The sequence below is a fragment of the Somniosus microcephalus genome, chromosome 23, assembly GCF_052327205.1.
Source record: "Somniosus microcephalus isolate GS21.2 chromosome 23, FLI_Smic_1.0, whole genome shotgun sequence".
NCBI classification, from domain to species: domain Eukaryota; kingdom Metazoa; phylum Chordata; class Chondrichthyes; order Squaliformes; family Somniosidae; genus Somniosus; species Somniosus microcephalus.
In genome coordinates, this window is record NC_141009.1 from 48,777,288 (window position 1) to 48,791,104 (window position 13,817).

A 13,817-nucleotide genomic window follows, 5' to 3' on the forward strand; every position below is an offset into this window, starting at 1 on the left:
CTGCCACCAACTTCCCTCTCATGGGTCAAGTCCCCCTCAGCGCTTGCAAGTGGCTTGAGAGCACCTTGCTGCACATCAGGGGGGCCATGGGGACCCGTATCTGCACTGACAGTCCTACTCAGAAGGACTTCCATGAAGGTCTGGTTTCTCTGTTCAATAGATGACCATCGCTCCTCCAGAGATGTCATTCTATTCAGAACACTCACCATGTTTTCTGCACTCTGCCGACTTACCACCTCCATGGAGGTTGCCATCCTTTCCATGGTGATGCGTTCATGTGCCAATGACTCCACAATGGCTCTGCTCATGTTGGCTATGAATTCCTCCATTCGCTCCACACTCGCAGTGACCCTGGAGACAAAACCTGCCAGAGACTCCTGCATCTGTTCCTGGAGTTCCAGCACCGCTGATCTTATGGATGGACCCAGAGGCAGAGGGTCGAAATGCAGCTGAGCCGAGCTGGCAGAGTCCTGCGCCCTCCGACTAGGACTCTCCACTACTGTCCCTGTCTCCACAATCTGCTGGTGCTCACTTGTGAGCTGTGATACAACAGGTGACAACATTACTCTATGTCCCGAAGGTCCCACCGAGGTGTGAGTGTCTGCGCTGGTGCTGGGTGCGCTGAATTCTGCTGACCCTGCGCCCTCAGAGGTTGCAGCTTGCTCTGAGGAGTCTTGAGGCTCATGCTCTTCCTCCTGGCTAGTGGGGATGGGTGCTTGCGATGGTCCTTTGGGGGAGTAAAGGAAAGAGTCAGAGATGTGATGCCAAGGTTACATGCACATTGCATATTGCAGATGAGCATAAGTCCATCTGTTAGACCTTCAGAATCATTATCAGCGACTCATGCAATGTCAATGAGAGAGATGGAAAACTAATCTGTCACCAGCTTGCTGTGATGCACCCGTCTGTCCGTCCCACACTTGCGCATCTTCTTCCACTCCTACGATCTCCAGGACTGCCTCCTCCCAGGGGCTCAGGTGGGCGACTGAGGGTGGCCCTCCTCCTGCCCTCGCTCTTTCCCTCTTATTTGAGCTCTCTTTTCCTGTAATGAGGGAGACAAGTGGAGGTTGAGTGAGAATGAAGGAATGAGTGTAGAGATTCCATAGCATAGATACTTAGAAGGAGACAATGATGGAGTGAGGTGGCAGGACCAAAGGCCCTCCCTATATGTTGTCAGTTGTTTTCATAGCATCACAGTGATAGGGAGTGTGAGGGCTGCATAGTCAAATGGTTAGGTGAATGTGAGCATAGAGAGAGAGGGAATGGATAAGGGTGCATGGATGTCAGTGTCAAGTGGGATGTGGAGGAAGAGATTGCTAAAGTTGAGTGCTGGTGAGGAAAGGGAATGGGGATCAGATTGAGGGTGATGGGAAATTCATACTCACTTTTCCAGTGCGCAGAAGGTCATGAAATCTCTTCCTGCACTGAATCCAGGTTCTGTGGGTTACTGATAATGAGTTGACCTCCTCTGCCACCTGGATCCACACAGCCTTGGTCTGCTGGGGAGGCTTCTTCCTCCCTGAAGAAGGGAAGAGCACCTCTTTATGAGCTCTTGCTCCCTCAACTAAAGCCTGCAAGTCAACGTCATCAAACCTGGGAGCAGACCTAGGTCTCTCGCTGGTCATTCTGCCTCCAGGTCCCTGTAGCATGAACGGCCAAAAGGTTGGCAGTCTGCAGAAGAAGCAAGGCTTGTTGCAGACCTTAAATGCAGCAGCAATGATGACGTCATCGGAGGCGACTTTCAGACAGAAAAACCCATTTGCCATGCGTTCCCACACGTTGGAACTCAATTGGCCAATTAACTTAAAAGTGCATCAATCTCCCACATCGATTTAGATTCGGGTGGATAACACGAAATGCGGATTACACGACCCCAGCCCGCCCCTGAATTAAAATCCAGCCCAATGACTCTGTGTATTAGTATAGCATGATTAATTAGAATTGCAAATTAACTCAATCCATAGATCAACTGAATCATAATGTTATTGCCCTGCTATTCACTCTGTAACATCTACAGCTACGGGAGCACATGTTCGTATTTGTAGCCCTTTATTTCACTCAGTCTTCGTACACGTGCTACAGTAACCAATGTATTAAAGTTTGCAAACTGATGTCACCCTGCAATCTCAATTGCTGCAGGAGAATAACAAACTTTGTTGATGACTCCTTAGAAACACAAGCTAATACTAAGGCACCCACACACATCTTGGTCTTATGTTAGACTGTTACAAGGGTTCTTAATAATCCAGCATCAAATGATGAAGGTCAAAAATTAGACTATTATGGTTCAAATAAGCCAGTGTCAGCTTGGTTCAGTTGGTAGCAGTCTCTCCTGAGTTGAGGTTCACGGGTTCAAGCCCCACTACAGCACATAATCCAGGGTGGCACTTCAGTGCAATACTTCAAGAGTTCAGTTGGGTGTATAAGATCTCGTAGACTTATCTGAAAAAGAGCCAGTGACCTGGCCAACATCCCTCCCTCAAATGACACCACCAAAAAGATCACATAGCCAATCATTCACCTCTCATGCTGTTTGTGAGATCTTGGAGCATCCTGAAGTCATGATAAAGTGCTATGAAATGTGTATGAAGCTGACACAAAAATTGGTGGGGTGGTAAATAGCGAGGAGGGAAGCCTCAGGCTACAGGACAATATAGATGGATTGGTTAGATGGGCAGAACAGTGGCAAATGTAATTTAACCCTGAAAAGTGTGAGGTGATGCATTTTGGGAGGACTAACAAGGCAAGGGAATACACAATGAATGGTAGGACCCTAGGAAGGACAGAGGAACAGACGGACCTTGGTGTGCATGTACATAGATCCCTGAAGGCAGCAGGACAGGTTGGTAAGCTGGTTAAAAAGGCATATGGGATACTTGCCTTCAATAGCCGAGGCATAGAATATAAGAGCAGGGAGGTTATGATGGAGCTGTACAAAACGCTAGTTAGGCCACAGCTGGAATACTGTGTGCAGTTCTGGTCGCCACACTACAGGAAGGATGTGATTGCATTGGAGAGGGTGCAGAGGAGATTCACCAGGATGTTACCTGGGCTGGAGCGCTTCAGCTATGAATAGAGACTGGACAGGCTGGGGTTGTTTTCCTTAGAGCAGAGAAGGCTGAGGGGGGACCTGATTGAGGTGTACAAAATTATGAGGGGCATAGATAGGGTAGATAGAAAGGAACTTTTCCCCTTAGTAGAGGGGTCAATAACCAGGGGGCATAGTTTCACGATAAGGGGCAGGAGGTTTAGAGGGGATTTGAGGAAAACCTTTTTCACCCAGAGGGTGGTTGGAATCTGGAACTCACTGCCTGAAAAGGTGGTAGAGGCAGGAACCCTCACAACATTCAAGAAGCATTTAGATGAGCACTTGAAATGCCATAGCATACAAGGCTACGGACCAAGTGCTGGAGAATGGGATTAGAATAGACAGGGCTTGATGTCTGGCGCGGACACGATGGACTGAAGGGCCTCTTTCTGTGCTGTATAACTCTATGGGCTGGATTTTGTCAATGGGGACGTGATGGAGGCGGGACTCCCACTTTTTGGGTTGTAGTCCCGCCTCCATCGATTTGTGGCCAACCCGGGTGATTTTCCCTTGATTGATCTTGTTGAGCCCACCCAGCAGGCTCAGCAAGCCAATTAAGGGACACCCAGTTACAGGTGAAGTCAGGGATTGACATTTCATCTGTCAAGAGCTTTTGACAGATAAAATATCAGCATTTGACAGCTCTGTGAAGCTGTCAAACACTGACAATCTGACTTCTAACTTGAGTCCTTCTCCACAGACTCAGTTAGAAATCTCTCCAGAACAGAAAGCAGAATGCTGCAACTTTTGACAGCTCGTAGCCATTCTGCTTTCTGTGCCAGTGAGATGAGGGACTCCCGAGACCTGAAGGAAGGAAGCCTGCATTAGTAATAAAGGTAAGTAAAACTTATGAAAACACTTTACACACACCAAACACACTTACCTCTGCACTCATGCACCCATCACTCACCTGAACATCCTCCAAGCCCTTCAGCCCGACGGTCCGCCTCGCTAACTTGGCATGGTTTGGAGTCGTCAGGCAGCCCACACTTCAGGGCTAAAAATAGGGATTAGGCCAAAAACTACCTGTTAACTATGTGTTAACAGGCAGTTAATTGGCACTAATCCCCTTCCCGCCTCGGGGAGGCAGCTCCCAGCACAGGTCGGGAACCCGCCTCCTGGGAAACGGGCATGGAGGTGGGTTGGGGGAGGGAAGGGTTCGTGCCCCCCGATTCTGCAATTTTCCCCCCACTCCCGCCTCCAAACCCGCCTCCACGGGGCATGGAAATTGAAGCCCTATGACTATATAAATGGAAGCACTTTATTCTTTCTATGTACAACAGCTCAACCTCTGCTAACAAACTCCATCTTTCAGACTGTTAATCTGACAGATTCTTCCTCATTAAAACATTGTTACATAAGGGAATGTGACTAAATGCTCATGCTCAAACAACACATGCTGCCTTCAATGGGGCTACTACATTAATCAAAGTTGATCTGTCTAGGACAAAAGCATTGGCCTTACATTCATTCTCACTGGTAAACCAACTCACATTGTGATTGGTTTTGACATTATTAGTGATGTTCTGTCTCCCTAGAAGGTCTAAGTTCACAGCAATCAGATTTCACAGAACAAAATGTCACAATATTTCTTAGCGTGCACTGTATGTGCGCTTGGTTTTGCTCGAAACACTACTCATTTGGAGAAAGACTATATTCAACAAGTCAAGTTTCTGAAACTAGACTCTGCTCCTTGCCTTGCTGCAAGTGCTTTCACTTCCAAAACTCTTGCGTGTATAACCAAACTGTAATGTGATTGGAAATACTGTGTTATGAAATCCAGAGCATTGCTAAAATCACCTCCTCAATGTTAAGTGGATCAGAACAACAACAGCTAACACCCACTCTCCCTCCCAAAGGAGCAAAGGAATGTATAGAAAGGACCACTGCAGTCCATCAAGCCAGTCTCAGTGTAAATGATACCTCTCATGCTCCTCTGTCAATTTTTTCTCCAGGTACATTAGAACAGTGGCTACACTTCAAAAGTACCTTATTGGCTGTAAAGCGCTTTGGGACGTCCTGAGGTTATGAAAGGTGTTGCATAAAGTTCTTCCCTTCTTTCTTATCCAACTTGCTCTTGAATTTACTAATTCAATCAGCCCCCCCAATACCTCCCTTGGGCAGTCCAGTCCTTTGCAAAATCAAAAAGATCATGGAAATTATTTTAAAAGCATTCAAAATTATGTAAATGTTCCTATCCAGGCAAATGTCACTGGGAATGAAGAACGTCCATTTTCCACAATTGTAGCATTGTTGCAGATGTCTTCTAACCTTCATGTACAGGACAAAACTATCCCAATAAAAGATCTCAAGTTAAAAGAAATACATGGTCAAAGAGGCTTACAGTTAATCCAGGCATGAGGAAATGCCTTGAACAGGAAGTTCATTCTGTAGGTCGGGATTGTTACTGAGACTTCGGCCGTGATTTTCTCGATCGATGCGGCTTGGCAGCGGGTCAGCTGGTTTCCGGGTTCCAGTCCTGCCCCCAACTTCATCCGGCCCACGGACATGATTTTACGTCAAATGGCCTTGATAAGCCCGCCCTATGGGCTTGCCGGCCAATTAAGAAGAAGCCGGTCGGATGACATCATTTGATGACAAGTCATCTGCCGATTTTCTTAAAGGGACCACACACAATTTTTCTTTGACAGCTCATTTCTCAGTGTTTGACAGCATTGAGATGCTGCAAACACTGACAATGACTGTTCACAGGTGAGCTCTTGCACCCAGGCTCTCCAGTAACTCCCTCCTTAGGCTAGAACAGCTGGCAGCTGCAGGTGAGGTTACAGAAGCGATCTGTCACTGGTGAGAGAGGTTCTCCCAATGAGGTGGGAGTAGACATACAAGACAAAACTTGTTAACTACAGAAAAGTCTAAATGCCTTAAAAATGAATTTCCCAACATTTTTTCACCTCTGATACTCACCAGTGCACCATTGGATCCTTCACACCACTTCTGCAACTGTCATCAATGCAGAAACATTACAGCAGACTCACAACACGCCACACTTACCTGGCGTGGTGTCCGGACATCGGGAAGCCTGAAGTAGAAGTGTCAAAGTTGAAAAAGAGCCTGTTAACTACCTTTTAACAACCTTCAACAGGCAGTTAAGTGGCTATAATCCTCTTCCTGCGCTAGGTGATGGGTCCATACGCAAATCGGGGACCCAACACTTGGGAAGATTGATTGGAAGCGGGTTGACGGCGGGTTTCCTGCCCGCTGTCAATCTTTGCGATTTTGCTGGAGGTCCCACTTCCAAGCCCGCCCCCTGAGCGCCGGCAAAATTCTGGACTTCTCATCCATGCAGACCCTCCCTGGGTTTTTGCAGTTTATGAAAGCTCCCTACTTACATGAGCCTTAAAAAAATCATTACAGGTAGCAAAGTGCGGGGGAGCTGTGCTGAAGTGACAAGAGACCCCTTTGTATATCTATTCAAATCACTGCCGTTGCTTTTTTGCTCTTTGGAAAACAAGTGCCGTCTGGTTATTTATTCTCAGCTGTACCCCTGTATTTATTTATTTGCTGAGAAAGCATTAAGCCTGTAAACATGGGAGTACTGGTCACTAAAAGCGACAACCCAGCAAGATATCTGTTCCTTTAACTTGGAAACGTTGCAGAATTTTGACTGACATTTGCATTGAATATACTGGCTCTGACAATGGCACTGCCAAGTGAAGACTTTTCTTCATCAGAAAAAAGAGTGTTCCTCAGGCCAATAAACTGTCTCATTTTAGTGTTGACCTGTGTTTGACCTTGCTTTATAACAACAACAACAACAACATCTTGTATTTATATAGCGCCTTTAACGTAGTAAAATGTCCCAAGGTGCTGCGCAGGAGTATTTTAAGACAAAAAATTTGACACCGAGCCACATAAGGATAAATTAGGAGAGGTGACCAAAAGCTTGGTTAAACAGTTGGTTTTAAGGAGCGTCTTAAAGGAGGAAAGAGAGGTAGCGAGGCGGAGAGGTTTAGGGAGGGCATTCCAGAGCTTAGGGCCGAGGCAGCGGAAGGCACGGCCACCAATGGTTGAGCGATTATAATCAGGGATGCTAAAGAGGGCAGAATTAGAGGAGCGCAGATATCTCGGGGGGTTGTGGGGTTGGAGGAGATTACAGAGATAGGGAAGAGCTGCTTAACTGGGAGCCAATGTAGGTCAGTGAGCACAGGGGTGATGGGTGAATGGGACTTGGTACGAGTTAGGACATGGGCAGCCGAGTTTTGGATGACCTCAAGTTTATGGAGGTTAAAACGTGGGAGGCCAGCCAGGAGTTAGTTGGAATAGTCAAGTTTAGAGATAACAAAGGTATAGATGAGGGTTTCAGCAGTGGATGAGCTGAGGCAAGGATGGAGATGAGCAATGTTATGGAGATGGAAATAGGCGGTCTTAGTTATGCTGCGGATATGTGGTCAGAAGCTCATTTCAGGGTCAAATAGACACCAAGGGGTCGATTTTCATTAAGCTGTCGGGAAGGAGGCGGGACTACAACTTTCAGGTTTTAGTCCCGCCTACATCGACGTCCAGCCAATCCACGCGATTTTCCCTTGATTGACCTTGTTGAGCCCACCCAGTGGGCTCAGCAGGCCAATTAAGGGCCACCCGGCAACAGGTGACGTCACAGACTGAAATTTCATCTGTCAAGAGGTCTTGACAGATGAAATATCAGTGTTTCACAGCTGTCTGAAGCTGTCAAACACTGACAGTCTGACTTCTAACCTGAGTCCTTCTACGCAGACTCAGTTAGAACTCTTACCGGCACTAAAAGCTGAAGGCTGTCACTTTTGACAGATCGCAGCCATTCAGCTTTCAGTGGCGGCTGAGTGATGGACTCCCGACGCCTACAGGAAGAAAGGCTGTAAAGGTAAGTACAGGTAATTTAAACATCTTTACACACTTTAGACACACCAAACACACTTACCTTTGCACTCATGCACCCATCACTCACCTGAACACCGACATTGCGACCCCTCCAAGTCCTTCAACCCGACGGCCCGCCTGCTCTAACCTGGCGTGGTTTGGAGCTGTTGGGAATCCCACACGACACCCCTCAAAATAGGGATTAGGCAAAAAACTGCCTGTTAACTACCTGTTAACAGGCAGTTAATTGGCACTAATCCCTTCCCGCCTCGGGTCGGCGGGTCCCAGTGCGGGGCGGGTACCCGCCTCCTCTGAAACTTACGTGGAGGTGGGCTTTGGGCAGGATGGTGTCGGGACCCCCGATTTCGGGATTTTTGCTCCCCGCCCGCCTAAAAGCCCGCCTCACGGCACACTGAAAATCTAGGCCCAAGGTTGCGAAAAGTGTGGTTCAGCCTCAGATAGATGTTAGGGAGAGGGATGGAGTCAGTGGCTAGGGAATGGAGTTTGTGGCGGGGACTGAAATCAATGGCTTCAGACTTCCGAATATTTAATTGGAGAAAATTTCTGCTCATCCAGAACTGTATGTCGGGCAAGCAGTCTGACAATTTAGAGACCGTGGAGGGGTCGAGAGAAGTTTCTTTTTATTGGCAGGATGTTGCCAGCACAAAGATTAAAACTAGGGCAAGAACATCTTATGAGGAGAGGCCACTTGGCCCAGCAAGCCCATTCCTATTTGATTTACTGCATCATGGACTGCACCTCATGTAGTCAATCTCTTCAGGGAATGTTCTACAAGGCTTTGCTCTGTTCCCTGAGGGTAATTTACTTTTGCACAGCTGTCATTTTGGAACATATTTTCTTCAAAAACATTTATAATATATATTTCCAGATTAAATTGACAATAATGATATGATGAGTGGGTGGTGTGTTGTAAAATGGAGAACACAATATTAGAATCTTTGATTGGAGAGGTGCACTGTAATCTGCATCTCTCTGCTGTTTTGACGAATGGACATTCTAGATTCATTTCCATTACAAGTTGTACTGCACTGTCAACATGTCCCCCCTTTTCCAATAAAAAAACAATTTGCATTGGCATAGTGCCTTTCTTGATCTCAGGACATCCCAAAGCACTCATTACAGCATTACTCTAGTTGTAGCATGCAAATGTGTTTGGGGAAGGTGATGCGCTATTTTTCCAAGACATTTCTTCCCACCTCCCCAATTCACTTTCCTTGTCTGCCCACATCATATGTGTAAGGGGGGTGGCGTGTGCCGTGCCCAGTCAGCTTCGCCTCTGACTGTCCCTTGAGCGGTTCGAATCGCTCCCACACCCCGGGGTTCTAGACACCGGACTTAGGTACAGGCAGCGATACAGAAAGTCGAGTAGACAAGTGGTTTGGTGTAAGAAAACCAAGATTTTATTAAAACAGAATACAACAATCTTATGAAAAATTACTAGTATAAAACACAGGCATGAAACAATTACACTTATATGGGAATGTGGGACACATGGCACATCGAGGGAAAACAACTACATTAACAATCCCCTTATCCTTATCCCACCCCCTAGACTTAACTAGATTAAGCTATGAGGGGCCAGGAATTCATGCTCACCAATCCAAAACCTGTTGCTTTAATGGTTGTGAGTTTTGAGGTCTGGTCCTGCTGTCCTTTGGGGTATCCAATCGCCACGTGGTCTCAGGGCGCGGCGCTGGAGTTGTTGCTGCGACAAACCCTCCCTCTCCTCAGCGACCGTCGTCGTCTCGTCGCGATGGGTTCTCTTCTTCTTCTCCCTCGGGCGGTCGTCGATGGTAACGTTGCAGTTGTGGGGCGGTTGGTGGATTTTACTGCTTATTCGATTTTACTACCCATCCTTTGAACGCCAGCATATTCGTCGTGGGCGTGGACACCCGCGTCTAACGCCAGCTTATTCGCAGTTTTCTAACGCCAACTAATTCTCACTGTCCATACATATGCTTTCTTCCCCAAATGCCAGCTTATAACTAGGCATTTGGTTTTTACCAATGCGTCTTTTGCTGCCCTTCTCTGCTCTTGTCGGTTTTACCTTCTTCTTCGTCTCGTCTCGACTCTTTTGCCCCTTTTCGGCCTGTGTGTCCGGTGTGGTATTGAACTCGGGTCTCGTTCTCTTCCCGCGTTTGGCCCCGGTGTAATGGGCGTCCTCGGTTGTTGAGCGGTGCGGGGAGCAAGAAGAGAGCCCGCCACGAGGCCAGGGCACGAGTACGAGCGGCAGCCAGCCAAGGCCACAGACAAGAGCAAAGGTCAAGAGAAGAGAGCTAAGAAAGCGATTGCTACTGATGGGCCTCCAATTATAGCCGTTTCTTCAACTCCTTATCTGCGCACCAAATCAGGTCAGTCCATTGTTTTACTTTTGGTGGGCAGTTTTAAATGATTACAACCATTTGTTTTAACGACTTTAGGAGTGGTTGTCTCTGGGTCTAATGGCCCTGATGTCCTGGTTGCTTTGTCATGGATGAGACTTGATTGTCCCCATCCTACCTTGATGGCTACTGTGAGCTGTTATCGATTAAACATGCAGGAAACTAATGGCCACAATCACGGGCCCATTCTAATTTGATTTGATTCAGGTCGAATAAATGCGTATTCTGTGTTTACTTTGTCTGGCTGGTTCTCGAGCCTACATTTTAATGTTTCGTCTCCGGGCCTGCTTGTTGGCAGAGCTTTGCTTTTTAAAATCCTGTCAGTATTGGTCACGAGGTTTACAGAAGCCATTTTGGGTACCCTGTTTTTAATAACTTGTCCAAAAACAGGGTCCCTTGATCCATAACTCAGGGATTGTGGGGATTTTGAGAACCCTGCAACTTACATATGTCATCTGTAACCAAGAGAGAGTTTGGTTGACTTGCTCCAAGCCCTTTCTCAGTGCAACAGAGGACAAAACCGGGTTCAGCTGCAATGGCCTTGTGGTGAATAGCTTGTGACATTCCCACTAAAGCATCATGTGTAAAATGGTTACTTGGACAAAGTGCTGGAGCCAGAACAACTGTAGAATTTTACCATCGGGAGAGGAGAGAAGTGTGGTGGGGGGAAAAACCAACAAGTTTCCAAGTACGAGAAGTTATTTGGTAAGTATTAGGTTAAGTATTTAGCAGCTCAATGAAACTCACCAAGAGAAGATTAGTAAGATCCAACTCAACTAACGTTAAAATAACTGGAATAAACATTATTATCTAATGACAAACAAAAGCTGTTGTCAAACTGCACCCAGCTTTGCCATTCAAGATAAAGTCCTCAATAAAAATACTCTGACAGAACTAAGTTCTCGGAGACTCTGACTGTGCTGCCAGCTTTGGACAAGTAATACCAGATGATAGCAGAGAGATCATGTCAGAAGGGGTGAAATGGGATAATTTGGAAATTTAAGAGCTCTGTCTCACAAATGCTCGCAAGAATTCTTCTAACCCCATTCCTGTGCCCTCCAAAAATTGAAATTATTGATCCTGTTGTACAAGCAGTAAGAGTCAAATGAATGTCCGTTTGCTATCAGCAACCATTTCTCCAGGTGGAATGAAGTGACAGCCACTCCAAATAACCTTCCTGAAATGACTGCATATTTTTCTATCTGGCAATTTGTCATCGTGAATTCAAAGATTCAGACATGAATGATTGGGGCAGAGTTCACAAACAGACTGATTGGCTCCAGTATGCGACTGAAAGATTTGAGGTCAACTTTTATACTTCATTAAACTATCAACTACAGGTCAGTGGGCAGCATAACAGGGCAACAGACTTCTCAAAGCCTGCAACCTCGTCAGTAATGATCGAGAGATACCTGAGGAAGCTGAATCCTGGGACATCAATTGCTTACCACATCAAAGTAAATCTGCTGAGAGCATAGGACCCTTCTAAGGTAAGGTTCATAGGTTTAAAGTGCATCTTTTGATGAATTTTTGAAGAGGCAAACACTGATGCTATTAACCAAAATATTACTCAGACAATGAAAAATGTTCTAAACCACATAACCTGAAGGAAAGATTAATGATAGCTCCAATTTAAAAAAATAAAGAGATGTTTTCTCCAGATAGAAACATCTGGGAAATACCAGATATGGAGCTGAAACATTGCCCTGTGATGGGGTCTTTTTGACTAAGGGAAATCGGAAAGCCTATCTAAAGTACGTAACCATTCCATATTGCAACACGGCAATGGCATATACTAACCAGGTCCTTAACCACAACGCAATACTCACTCTAGTGATAGAAGTCCATAGGAATTTAGGAACAATTCATTTCAATGTCTGTGGAAAATAAAGAGACTGGATAGGTTCATTGATAGGGTGCCATTACCTCGATGAAAGCTTTATCTGAATCAGAAACTATTTAAATCCGTGGATATAAAACAAATTGTAGAATGACCTGTATTCGGGTGCTGCCCACAGGACTCTGCATCTGTCCTGGAGGGCTGTTTCATCCCATTAAGTAAATCAACCGAGAAAGAGTTTTGAGGGAGAAAACACAAGTCATGAGAAGAGAACGATTATCGTAATGAACAAGTTGCCCAATTGGTAAGTTATTTTTTTTTTCAAATCAGCCCCAACTTTGCCAGTATGCAACAAACAAGTTGGCACTGCTCCGTCCAGAGGACAAAAGAGTCACCAAAAGCAGTGACTTTTTTGGCCAACATCAGAAGAAGCATCACACCCTCACCATAGTCATGTCACTGCATTGTGAACACAGCCATACGGACTGCCTGCATTGGGCTGAGATGTTCAGTCTGCCCACACAGCACAGGACAGCACCCATTCATACCGTACCCAATCATACCCCACTCATTGATACCCCACCCATTCATATCGCACCCAATCATACAACACCCATTGATACCCCACCTATTGATACCCCACCCATTGATACCCCATCCATTCATACCGCACCCATTGATACCCCACCCATTGATACCTCACCCATTGATACCCCACCTATTGATACCCCACCCATTCATACACTACCCATTGATACCCCACCCATTGATACCCCACCCATTGATACACCACCCATTGATATCCCACCCATTGATACACCACCCATTGATACCCCACCCATTGATACCCCACCCATTGATACCCCACCCATTGAAACCCCACCCATTGATACCCCATCCATTGATACCCCACCTGCTCTGGACCGATGGACTATTTTATGTGTGCAGATAGCACGCTCTGGTGGTGGTTATGTGTTAGCAGTGTGTTTGTATGAAACAGAGGTCATTTGACCTTTGTTCCTTTCTTCCTGTGTGAGGTCATTTGACCTTTGTTCCTTTCTTCCTGTGAGAGGTAATTTGACCTTCGTACCTTTCTTCCTGTGTAATCCAGGAAGTAGAATTCCAGGAAGAACCTGGCAGTAATGGAGGATTCCATAAGGGTTTCACAATCCAATGTAATCTGATTTCATATGTTAGGCCAAGCGCAATATCTGTGAGTATCTTTGTTTCTTACCATAATAGCATTGTTGTCAGAGTAGTATTTTGATAACACTATGTTTATAAAAGGTTAATATTTGATAGTTATAGAAGTTAGTCCAAATGTTAGTTAGTTATAAAATTAGTCTATTCTACTGTTGTAAATATGTTTATATATTATGTAATATCAAATGTATAGTACTCAGTTTATGTACAAAACATACTTTATCTTTGTTTACAGTTTCACAAAATTGTTCAAGTAAAGCTTCAAAACAGCAAACGGCTTCACGAAGAATTATTTTGAATAAGTGTTTAACTTGCTGGATAACTAGATAGGAGCACGTCTAGCGCGGCCAGTACAGTGAAAAGATATCAGTGAAAAGATAGCAATACGGCTAGCTGTGAAGAGCGGAGCAGGAGCTCGTAGAGCACA